Below are 10,720 nucleotides of genomic sequence, written 5' to 3' on the forward strand. Positions count from 1 at the left end.
TGAAGATGTAACTGGAGAGCAAGTTGCTCAATATCTAGGAGCCATCATGAAGCTGAATGCCAAGTTATTTGGTAATGAGACTTGGGAAGGTGAACCTCCCTTGCTCATTAGTGAACTTGATACATGGGTTCAGCAAACTCTACCTCAAAAGAAACAAGATCCTGGGAAATTCTTAATACCCTGTACCATAGGCACCATGACCTTTGAAAAAGTTCTGTGTGACCTAGGGTCAGGCATAAATCTTATGTCACTCTCTATAATGGAGAAGCTGGGGATCATTGAGGTATAGCCTGCCTTATTCTTATTACAATTGGCAGACAAGTCAGTAAGACAAGCTTATGGATCAGTAGAGGACGTGTTGGTAAAGGTTAAAGGCCTTTAATTCCTGCTGATTTTATAATCTTAGACACTAGGAAGGAGGAGGATGAATGCATCATCCTTGGAAGACCTTTCCTAGCCACAGCAGAAGCTGTGATAGATGTTAACAGAGGAGAATTAGTCCTTCAATTGAATGGGGACCACCTTGTGTTTAAGGCACATGGCTATCCTTCTGTAACAAGGGAGAGTAAGCATGCAGAGCTTCTCTCAATACAGAGTCAAACAGAGTCCCCACAATCAAACTCTAAGTTTGGTGTTGAACCCCCATATCCAAACTCTAAGTTTGGTGTTGGGAGTCCACAACATTGACCTGATCACCTGTGAGGCTCCATGAGAGCCTGCTGTCAAGCTATTGACATTAAAGAAGCGCTTGTTGGGAGGCAACCCAATTTTTATTTATCTAATTTTATTTTTATTTAATTGTTATTTTGTGTTTTAGTAGGTTCATGATCATGTGGAGTCATGAAAAAAATATTAAAGTTAAAAACAGAATCAAAAACAGCAGAAGAAAAATCACACCCTGGAGGAAGGACTTACTGGCGTTTAAATGCCAGTAAGGAGCATCTGGCTGGCGTTCAATGCCAGAACAGAGCATGGATTTGGGGTTGAACACCAGAAACAAGCAACATCCTGGCGTTTGAACGCCAGGAATATGCCCTGAGGAAAGCTGGCGCTGAACGCCAGTAACAAGCATGGAACTGGCGTTCAACGCCAGAAACATGCTACACATGGGCATTGAAAGCCCAGAACGTGCACCACTTCGGCGTTTAAACACCAGAATGGTATGCTAAGGCATTTTACATGCCTAATTGGTGCAGGGATGTAAATCCTTGACACCTCAGGATCTGTGGACCCCACAGGATCCCCACCTAACATATTTCCACCTTACCTCCTAATTAATCCTATAACACACTTTCCCAAAAACCCTTCACCAATAACCTCAATCTCTCTTCCCAATTACCCCCTTCACCACTCACATCCATCCACTCTTCCCCATAAACCCCACCTACCTTCAAAATTCAAAAATCTTTTCCACCCAAACCCACCCTAAATGGCCGAACCTACCCTCTCTCACTTCCCTATATAAACCCCTCCATTCTCCTTAATTTTCACACAACACAAACCTCTCTTCTCCTTCTTGGCCGAATACACCTATCCCCCTCTCCTCTATATTTTCTTCTTCTTCTTCTTCTTCTTCTTTTCTTTCTTCTCTTGCTCGAGGGCGAGCAATATTTTAAATTTGGTATGGTAAAAGCATAAGCTTTTTATTTTTCCATTATCATTGATGGCACCTAAGGCCGGAGAATCCTCTAGAAAAGGGAAAGGGAAGACAAAAGCTTCCACCTCTGAGTCATGGGAGATGGAAAGATTCATCTCCAAAGCCCATCAAGACCACTTCTATGATGTTGTGGCCAAGAAGAAGGTGATCCCTGAGGTCCCTTTCAAGCTCAAGAAAAATGAGTATCCGGAGATCCGACATGAGATCCAAAGAAGAGGTTGGGAAGTTCTAACCAACCCCATTCAACAAGTTAGAATCTTAATGGTTCAGGAGTTCTATGCCAATGCATGGATCACTAGGAACCATGATCAAAGTGTAAACCCGAATCCAAAGAATTATCTTACAATGGTTCGGGGGAAATACTTAGATTTTAGTCCGGAAAATGTGAGGTTGGCATTCAACTTACCCATGATGCAAGGAGATGCACGCCCCTACACTAGAAGGGTCAACTTTAATCAAAGGTTGGACCAAGTTCTTATGGACATATATGTGGAAAGAGCTCAATGGAAAAGAGACTCCAAAGGCAAGCCGGTTCAACTGAGAAGACTAGACCTCAAGCCTGTGGCTAGAGGATGGTTGGAGTTCATTTAACGCTCCATCATCCCCACTAGCAACCGATCTGAAGTTACTGTGGATCGGGCCATCATGATTCATAGCATCATGATTGGAGAGGAAGTAGAAGTTCATGAAGTCATCTCCCATGAATTCTACAAAATAGTCGATAAGTCCTCTACTTTGGCAAGGCTAGCTTTTCCTCATCTTATTTGCCATCTATGTTACTTAGCTGGAGTTATCATAGAAGGAGACATCCTCATTGAGGAGGACAAGCCCATCACTAAGAAAAGGATGGAGCAAACAAGAGAGCCCACTCATGGAACCCAAGAGACGCATGAGGAAGCTCATCACCAAGAAATCCCGGAGATACCTCAAGGGATGCACTTTCCTCCCAACAACTATTGGGAACAACTCAACACTTCCTTAGAAGATTTAAGTTACAATGTGGAACAATTAAGGGTGGAACATCAAGAGCACTCCATCATTCTCCATGAAATAAGAGAAGATCAAAGAGTAATGAGGGAGGAGCAACAAAGGCAAGGAAGGGACATAGAAGAGCTTAAGGACATCATTGGTACTTCAAGAAGAAGACGCCACTAAGGTGGACTCATTCCTTGTTCTTATATTTTTCTGTTTTTTGGTTTTTATGTTTATTATGTCATCTATATTTGTGTCTCTACTTCATGATCATTAGTGTTTAGTAACTATGTCTTAAAGCTATGAATAATTCCATGAATCCTTCACCTTTCTTAAATAAAAAATGTTTTAAATTCAAAAAGAACAAGAAGTACATGAATTTCGAATTTATCCTTGAATTTAGTTTAATTATATTGATGTGGTGACAACGCTTTTTGTTTTCTGAATGAATGCTTAAAAGTGCATAATTTTGATCTTGTTGTTTATGAATGTTAAAGTTGTTGGCTCTTGAAAGAATGATGAACAAAGAGAAATGTTATTGATGATCTGAAAAATCATGAAATTGATTCTTGAAGCAAGAAAAAGCAGTGAAAAACAAAAGCTTGAAAAAAAATAGAGAAAAGAAAAAACAAGCAGAAAAAGCCAATAGCCCTTAAAACCAAAAGGCAAGGGTAAAAAGGATCCAAGGCTTTGAGCATCAATGGATAGGAGGGCCAAAGGAAATAAAATCCAGGTCTAAGCGGCTAAATCAAGCTGTCCCTAACCATGTGCTTGTGGCATGCAGGTCCAAGTGAAAAGCTTGAGACTGAGTGGTTAAAGTCGTGATCCAAAGCAAAAGAGTGTGCTTAAGAGCTCTGGACACCTCTGAAAAGGTTCACCCAGTTATGTGTCTGTGGCATTTATGTATCTGGTGGTAATACTGTAAAACAAAGTGCTTAGGACCACAGCCAAGACTCGTAAAAGTAGCTGTGTTCAAGAATCAACAAACTTAACTAGGAGAATCAATAACACTATCTGAAATTCTAAGTTCCTATAGATGCCAATCATTCTAAACTTCAAGGGAAAAAGTGAGATGCCAAAACTGTTCAGAGGTAAAACGCTACAAGTCCCGCTCATCTAATTAGAACTAATATTTATTGATATTTTGCAATTTATAGTATATTATCTTCTTTTTATCCTAATTGATTTTTAGTTGCTTGGGGACAAGCAACAATTTAAGTTTGGTGTTGTGATGAGCAGATAATTTATACGCTTTTTGGCATTGTTTTTAGTTAGTTTTTAGCATGATCTAGTTACTTTTAGGGATGTTTTCATTAGTTTTTATGCTAAATTCACATTTCTGGACTTTACTATGAGTTTGTGTGTTTTTCTGTGATTTCAGGTATTTTCTAGCTGAAATTGAGGGACCTGAGCAAAATTCTGATAGGAGGCTAACAAAGGACTGCTGATGCTGTTGGAATCTGACCTCCCTGCACTCAAAATGGATTTTCTGGAGCTACAGAACTCCAATTGGAGCGCTCTCAACGGCGTTGGAAAGTAGACATCCAGAGCTTTTCAGAAATATATAATAGTCCATACTTTATCTGTGATTAGATGACGTAAACCGGCGCTCAACGCCAGTTCCATGCTGCATTCTGGAGTCAAACGCCAGAAACACGTCATGAACCAGAGTTGAACGCCCAAAACACGTTACAACTTGGTGTTCAACTCCAACAGAAGCCTCAGCTCGTGGATAGATCAAGCTCAGCCTAAGCACACACCAAGTGGGCCCCGGAAGTGGATTTATGCATCAATTACTTACTTCTGTAAACCCTAGTTGCTAGTTTAGTATAAATAGAACTTTTTACTAGTGTATTAGTCGTCTTTTGACCACATCTTTGGTCTCAGCTTTATTTTATTATTCATCTTAGGAGACTATTGATCACGTTTTGGGGGTTGGCCATTCGGCCATGCCTGAACCTCTTTCACTTATGTATTTTCAACGGTGGAGTTTCTACACACCATAGATTAAGGGTGTGGAGCTCTGATATACCTCAAGTTTCAATGCAATTACTACTATTTTCTATCCAATTCGATTTATTCCTGTTCTAAGATATTCGTTGCACTTCAACTTGATAAATGTGATGATCCGTGACACTCATCATCATTCTCACCTATGAACGCGCGTGACTGACAACCACTTCCGTTCTACCTTAGACCGGGCGCATATCTCTTGGATTCCTTGATCAGAATCTTCGTGGTATAAGCTAGAATTGATGGCGGCATTCATGGGAATCTGGAAAGTCTAACCTTGTCTGTGGTATTCCGAGTAAGATTCCAGGATTGAATGACTGCGACGAGCTTCAAACTCCTGAAGGCTGGGCGTTAGTGACAGACGCAAAAGAATCACGGGATTCTATTCCAACCTGATTGAGAACTGACAGATGATTAGCCGTGCTGTGACAGAGCATTTTGACCATTTTCACTGAGAGGATGGATGTAGCCATTGACAACAGTGATGCCCTACATACAGCTTGCCATGGAAAGGAGTAAGAAGGATTGGATGAAAGCAGTAGGAAAGCAGAGATTCAATAGGGACAAGCATCTCCATATGCTTATCTAAAATTCCCACCATTAATTTACATAAGTATTTCTATCCTATTTTATTTATCTTTTAATTATCTAATCCAATCACATTTGAATCATCCTGACTGAGATCTACAAGATGACCATAGATTGCTTCATACCAACAATCTCCGTGGGATCGACCCTTACTCATGTAAGGTATTACTTGGACGACCTAGTGCACTTACTGGTTAGTTGTGCGGAGTTGTGAGTAAGTGTAATTCACGTGTGAGAGATACCAAATTATTGGAGCCATTGTTGATGATCACAGTTTCGTCCACCAGCAAAAGCAACAAGTGCATGAAGACATGGGAAATGAAGTGACTGGAAAAGACCACAGTTATATGTCCCCGCACTCAACCTAACACGGAATGAACCTTGACTCTAAACCTCAAAAAGATATAACTCCTCCACCACAAACACTGAGACCCTCTTGTCGCAGTGTATAACATGTATCTTAGGGATTCCTTCACTGCTCCTCTCAATAGCAGCTAACAACCACTATGAATACTAATTACCAATTACCGGATGCCATTTGTGCCTATGCCTCCCTGCCCTTCCTGACAAACAACTGCTGCAGTCTCTCGTAAGTACATCTAACGATGGCTGAAGTCGATAAATACTGCGTACCCTTCAGAACTATATTCATGCACTCAGAGAGGTTAGTTATCATATGCCCAAATCTGCGACCGCTATCATAATATTGTAACCATATTTTCTTGTTGAATCTGCTAGCCCAGTCAGCCATCTCACGTGATAGATCTCTCAAAGCATCCATGTACCACTTATACCCAATCTTGCTTGGACTATAAGCAGCATTCATAAGATATCGCTTTCCCTTGGCAGATTTGAAACGATCAAGAATCCAAAGTCTCAAACTCGATAATTGCAAATGCCAAAGGAAGGATGTTACTATTACTATCTTGTGCTACTACAATTTGCAACACACCACCATATTTTCCAAATACATGCCATCGACGGAGAAAAAAAAGGGCTTGCAATGCTTGAAAGCCTCCACACAGGGAGGAAAATCCCAAAACACCTTATCAAATTGGATGTAGTCGCATACCACCAAGTGTCCATCATAGGACAGTACTGCTCTAAAATCACATATTATTTTGGGACAACAAACTGCAATGCTTGAAGCAACCTCAAAACCTTATTATATAACTCCTCCCATACACTGTATATATGCGCAATTGCCTTTTACTTCGACATTCAGACTTTTCTGTATGAGGGTTTGAAGTGATAGCTTTGCCTAACTGTACCTTGTAGAACAGGGATAGTAACTGATGGGCTGGACTGTATGACGGGAAAGATAATATTACATATTAGGTTGTTATCCAACTGTCTATGGTTTTGAGACATGGTGGGGGCTAAACATGTGTGTGGATGACCAAATTTACGCACCTCCCTAGCGAATGAAAATATAATTGGTAGGCATTTAAAACCAAAATAATCATAATAAATAAGAATATACATTACAGTATAAAGTAAGGCTTACTAATATCCAAGATTCTGTTAGAGCGCAACACAGAGACTCCATAGACATCCTACAAAAAATTGTCTGCAATGCACATGGTACTTTGATCGATCCAACTCCACAACTCGGTACTCAATACTTCTCTAAATACTGTAATTCTTCATACTTTGCATGACTGCCTCTTTGCTTTTGAATTTGTGACCAATGCAAAACTCCACATTACCGCCCATGTTGTAATCATCCCTACCCATATCAAAAAATAGAGTTTTCTCATGCATCGTCGTTAGATCCAACGTATGATAGTGACTAGGTATAGATGATAACTCCGGATAGACAGAATATACCGAGCTGAAGCACCGATCAGAGTCTCTGGTGCAAACTCTGCCTCATTATCATCTCAAAAGAACCACAGTCATTGCTATCAACAACATACTTCTCATTGGACTCCTCACAGTTGATGCACCACTATTTCGTGGTACATTTTGTGCTTAATTTAGGTGGATTTTATCCACTTTTTTCACATTTATTGAATGAAATAACATGGTTTTATGATTTCTTCCTAAATTGTGCTTAAGTGTAAAAACATGCTTTTTAGCCCTTTAATTGATTAATTTTGATTCACCTTTAATTCCACAAGATGCCTTGATGTGTTTGTTAAGTGAATTCAGGTTAAAAAGGGGTTAAGGATGGATCAAAGGAATGAAGAGAAAAGCATGCAAAGTGGAGAAATCATGAAAAACCAAGGATTTGGGATGCATTCACCGACGCGCACGCGTGGAATGACGCCCACGCGTGAATTTGAAGTTGCATGGTGACGTGTACGCATACATGACACGTACGCGTGGATGGAAAATTGCCAATCAACGCGTACGCGTGGGTCACGTAACTTCATTAAAGTGAAAACGCTGAGGGAGAATTCTGGGCTTCCCAGGCCCAAATCCAACTCACTTCTGAGCCTATTTCATGCAGAAATTAATAGGAGTCAAGGGGGGAAAGTCATAATTAAATTTTGGAGGGAATGCTTTAGTTAGTTTCTAGAGAGAGAAGCTCTCTCTTCTCTCTAGAATTAGGTTAGATGTAGATTAGGAATTCTTAGATCTAGGTTTAATTCATGCTTTGATTTACGTTTCCTTTATCGATTCTTGTTCTTCTACCTTTGCTTTCTTAGATTAGTGGTTTACTTCTTGTAATTTTTTACTTTTATGTTGATGCACTCCTCCTTCTTCTATTTTCTTTTTAATGCAATTTATGTTCATGTTCCTTTATGGTTGGTTTGAATTGTTGTTATTAATTTCTTGCAATTAGTAGTTGTAGATCTACTTTACTTGCAATTCCATCTTGCTTTCCTTTTATGCCTTCCAAGTGTTTGACAAAATGCTTAGAAGTATGCTAGATTATATTTTTCTCCTCTTGGCTTTGGTTGAGTAATTGGAGACTCTTAAGTTATCAAACTCTTTTGTTGATTAATAATTGAAAGTTACTAGTTGATTTGAATTCTACTAAAGCTAGTCTTTCCTTAGGAGTTGACTAGGACTTGAGAAATCAAATTGATTATCTCCACTTGACTTTCCTTCATAGTTAGAGCTTGACTAAGTGGAGCAACGGACAATTCTTGTCACAATTGAGGAGGATAATGAGGATAGGAATTCTAGTTCGCATTCCTTGCCAAGAGCTTTCTTCGCTATTAGTTTGATTCTCGCAAGTTACTTCTCTTGTCCCTTATCCAAAACCCCTAAGTACTTGTCCTATAACCAATAACAAGAACACTTCCCTGCAATTCCTTTGAGAGACGACCCGAGGTTTGAATACTTCGGTTTATATTTTTAGGGTTTATTACTTGTGACAACCAAGTTTTTGTATGAGAGGATTCTTTGTTGGTTTAGAAATTATACTTGCAACTAGATTTCATTTGTGAAATTCTATACCGACAAAAATTCGTTCATCAACCATCCCGTCTATGTCTACCACTGGACTAGCACAATGCAACGGTGGTAGTACAGGAAATGGGTCGTCTTGGACAAAATTCGAGTGGCCAAAACCACCACTACCAACATCACCAACCTCCAGAGAAAGCTCAATCACTTGTTCCATCATAATTTTTCCGTGGATATCAAACATGAGGTACATATGCTCATCACCATCGAGCCAAAATAGAAAAAACCAAAATACTCCATTGTCCATCGGTGCTAGCAACATATACTGACGTGGCGGAAATTGGCCGATTAATAATTTATAGGGAAAATAGCGTTGCAAGTACAGTTCTCAACCGATTAAAATTCGCTTATCAATTTAGAAAGAGTTGTCACAAATTTTAGAAATAAAATACTGGGAGTATGAATCCCAGGTCGTCTCCCAACGAGTTGCAGAGAGAGTGCTATTTACTGATTAGAGGTTTTCCAAGAAATTTTTTGAGTTTGAGAAACAGAGAAATAAATGATTGAGAATTTATGTAATTCAAATAAAAGTCTTGACCGGGAGAAGACTAATTGGAAGTTCTATCCTTGTTGAATTTTCCCAAGTGTAATAATAAAAGGGTTGTCGTTTTACGTAGTTATCCCTTATATAATAAGGGAAAGTCAAGTAACTCTCCAACTAATCCTATCGCTTGCGTCCTAATCCTTTCCTAAGAAAGGATTAGAGTTGGAGACAAGAGAGTCAGCCAACAACTCCCAATTAGGATTAACATTTGAGTAATTCAACTCAAGGTTCTCCTCTTAATCAACTTCCAATCAAGTTAGGAAACTACTCCATTAACATGAATATAACTTTCACAGAATTAAGAGAGGAATAAAAGTGAGATATAATAAATAATAACTGAAAATTAATTAAAAGTAAAAATGGTTCCTTGTATTAATAAATTCTAAAAATAATCCAATTGTAACTTTGAATAAGGATTAAGGATATGGAAGAGTAAGGGACAAAGGAAACAAACTAGAATAACGAAGCTTCAACGGAGGTAGCAACTCTTCTCAATATCCAAATCACAAAGCATCAAAACTAGAACTATGAATGTGAAGAAAACCTAGAGGAAGGAGTAGAATCCTCTCTAAGATTCAAAACAAAAACTAAAACTATGCAGAATGAGAATGTGTCTTGAGTCTCTGCTGTTCCCTGGCTCTAGTCTGTGTTTCTGGGCGGAAAACTGGGTCTAAAATTGGCCTGAAATCACCCCCAGCATTTTCTAAAATTTCTGCAGATCGCGCATGTCATGCGTACGCGTCACTCACGCGTGCGCGTCGTTTGGCGATTTTCCTTGTCACGCGCATGCGTCAGGCACACGCACGCGTCGTTGAGCAAACTTCAATTCACGTGCACGTGTGAGCCATGCGTGCATGTCGCTCCTTGCTGATTATCTCCCTTATTTCTTGTGCTCCTTCCATTTTTGTAAGCTTCCTCTCCATCCTTCAAGCCATTCCTGCCCTATGAAGCCTGAAAACACTTAACACACAGATCACGACATCGAATAGTATAGAGATGGATAAAAATCTACAAATTAAAGGCTCTGGAAGTAAGTTTATAATCATAGTATTAAATCTGGAAGGCAAACGTATAACATGCTAATTACATGAGCAGGTGTAGGAGAAAGGTGATAAAAACCACTCAATTCAACACAAGATAAACCATAAAATAGTGGTTTATCATATACCCAATCCTTCCAATCTCTTTTGTCCCGTTAGCACTTAGGTTCCTCAATATTAGACTCTTTATCTTAGACAAAGAGTTTACTCTCTAAGTGCATAACAAAATAGGATTACCACACTCAAATATAACCCTCATATCACTATTTTTCATATGACAATTGGGATGTACACTTAAAACAATATATCTACTACCACTAGACATTTTTACTAAATTTATTGAGAAAAGAGAGGAGAAGAAGATGTGACATGTTCATGGATAACACAAATAGTTGTAGATCCTTTTATAGCTGCTCAAAATTTACCGTACTTTATCTTGTTTATAATGAAAATGTGTTATCTTATCCTATATCTTATTTATAGTGT

The sequence above is a fragment of the Arachis hypogaea genome, chromosome 2, assembly GCF_003086295.3.
Source record: "Arachis hypogaea cultivar Tifrunner chromosome 2, arahy.Tifrunner.gnm2.J5K5, whole genome shotgun sequence".
NCBI classification, from domain to species: Eukaryota; Viridiplantae; Streptophyta; class Magnoliopsida; order Fabales; family Fabaceae; genus Arachis; species Arachis hypogaea.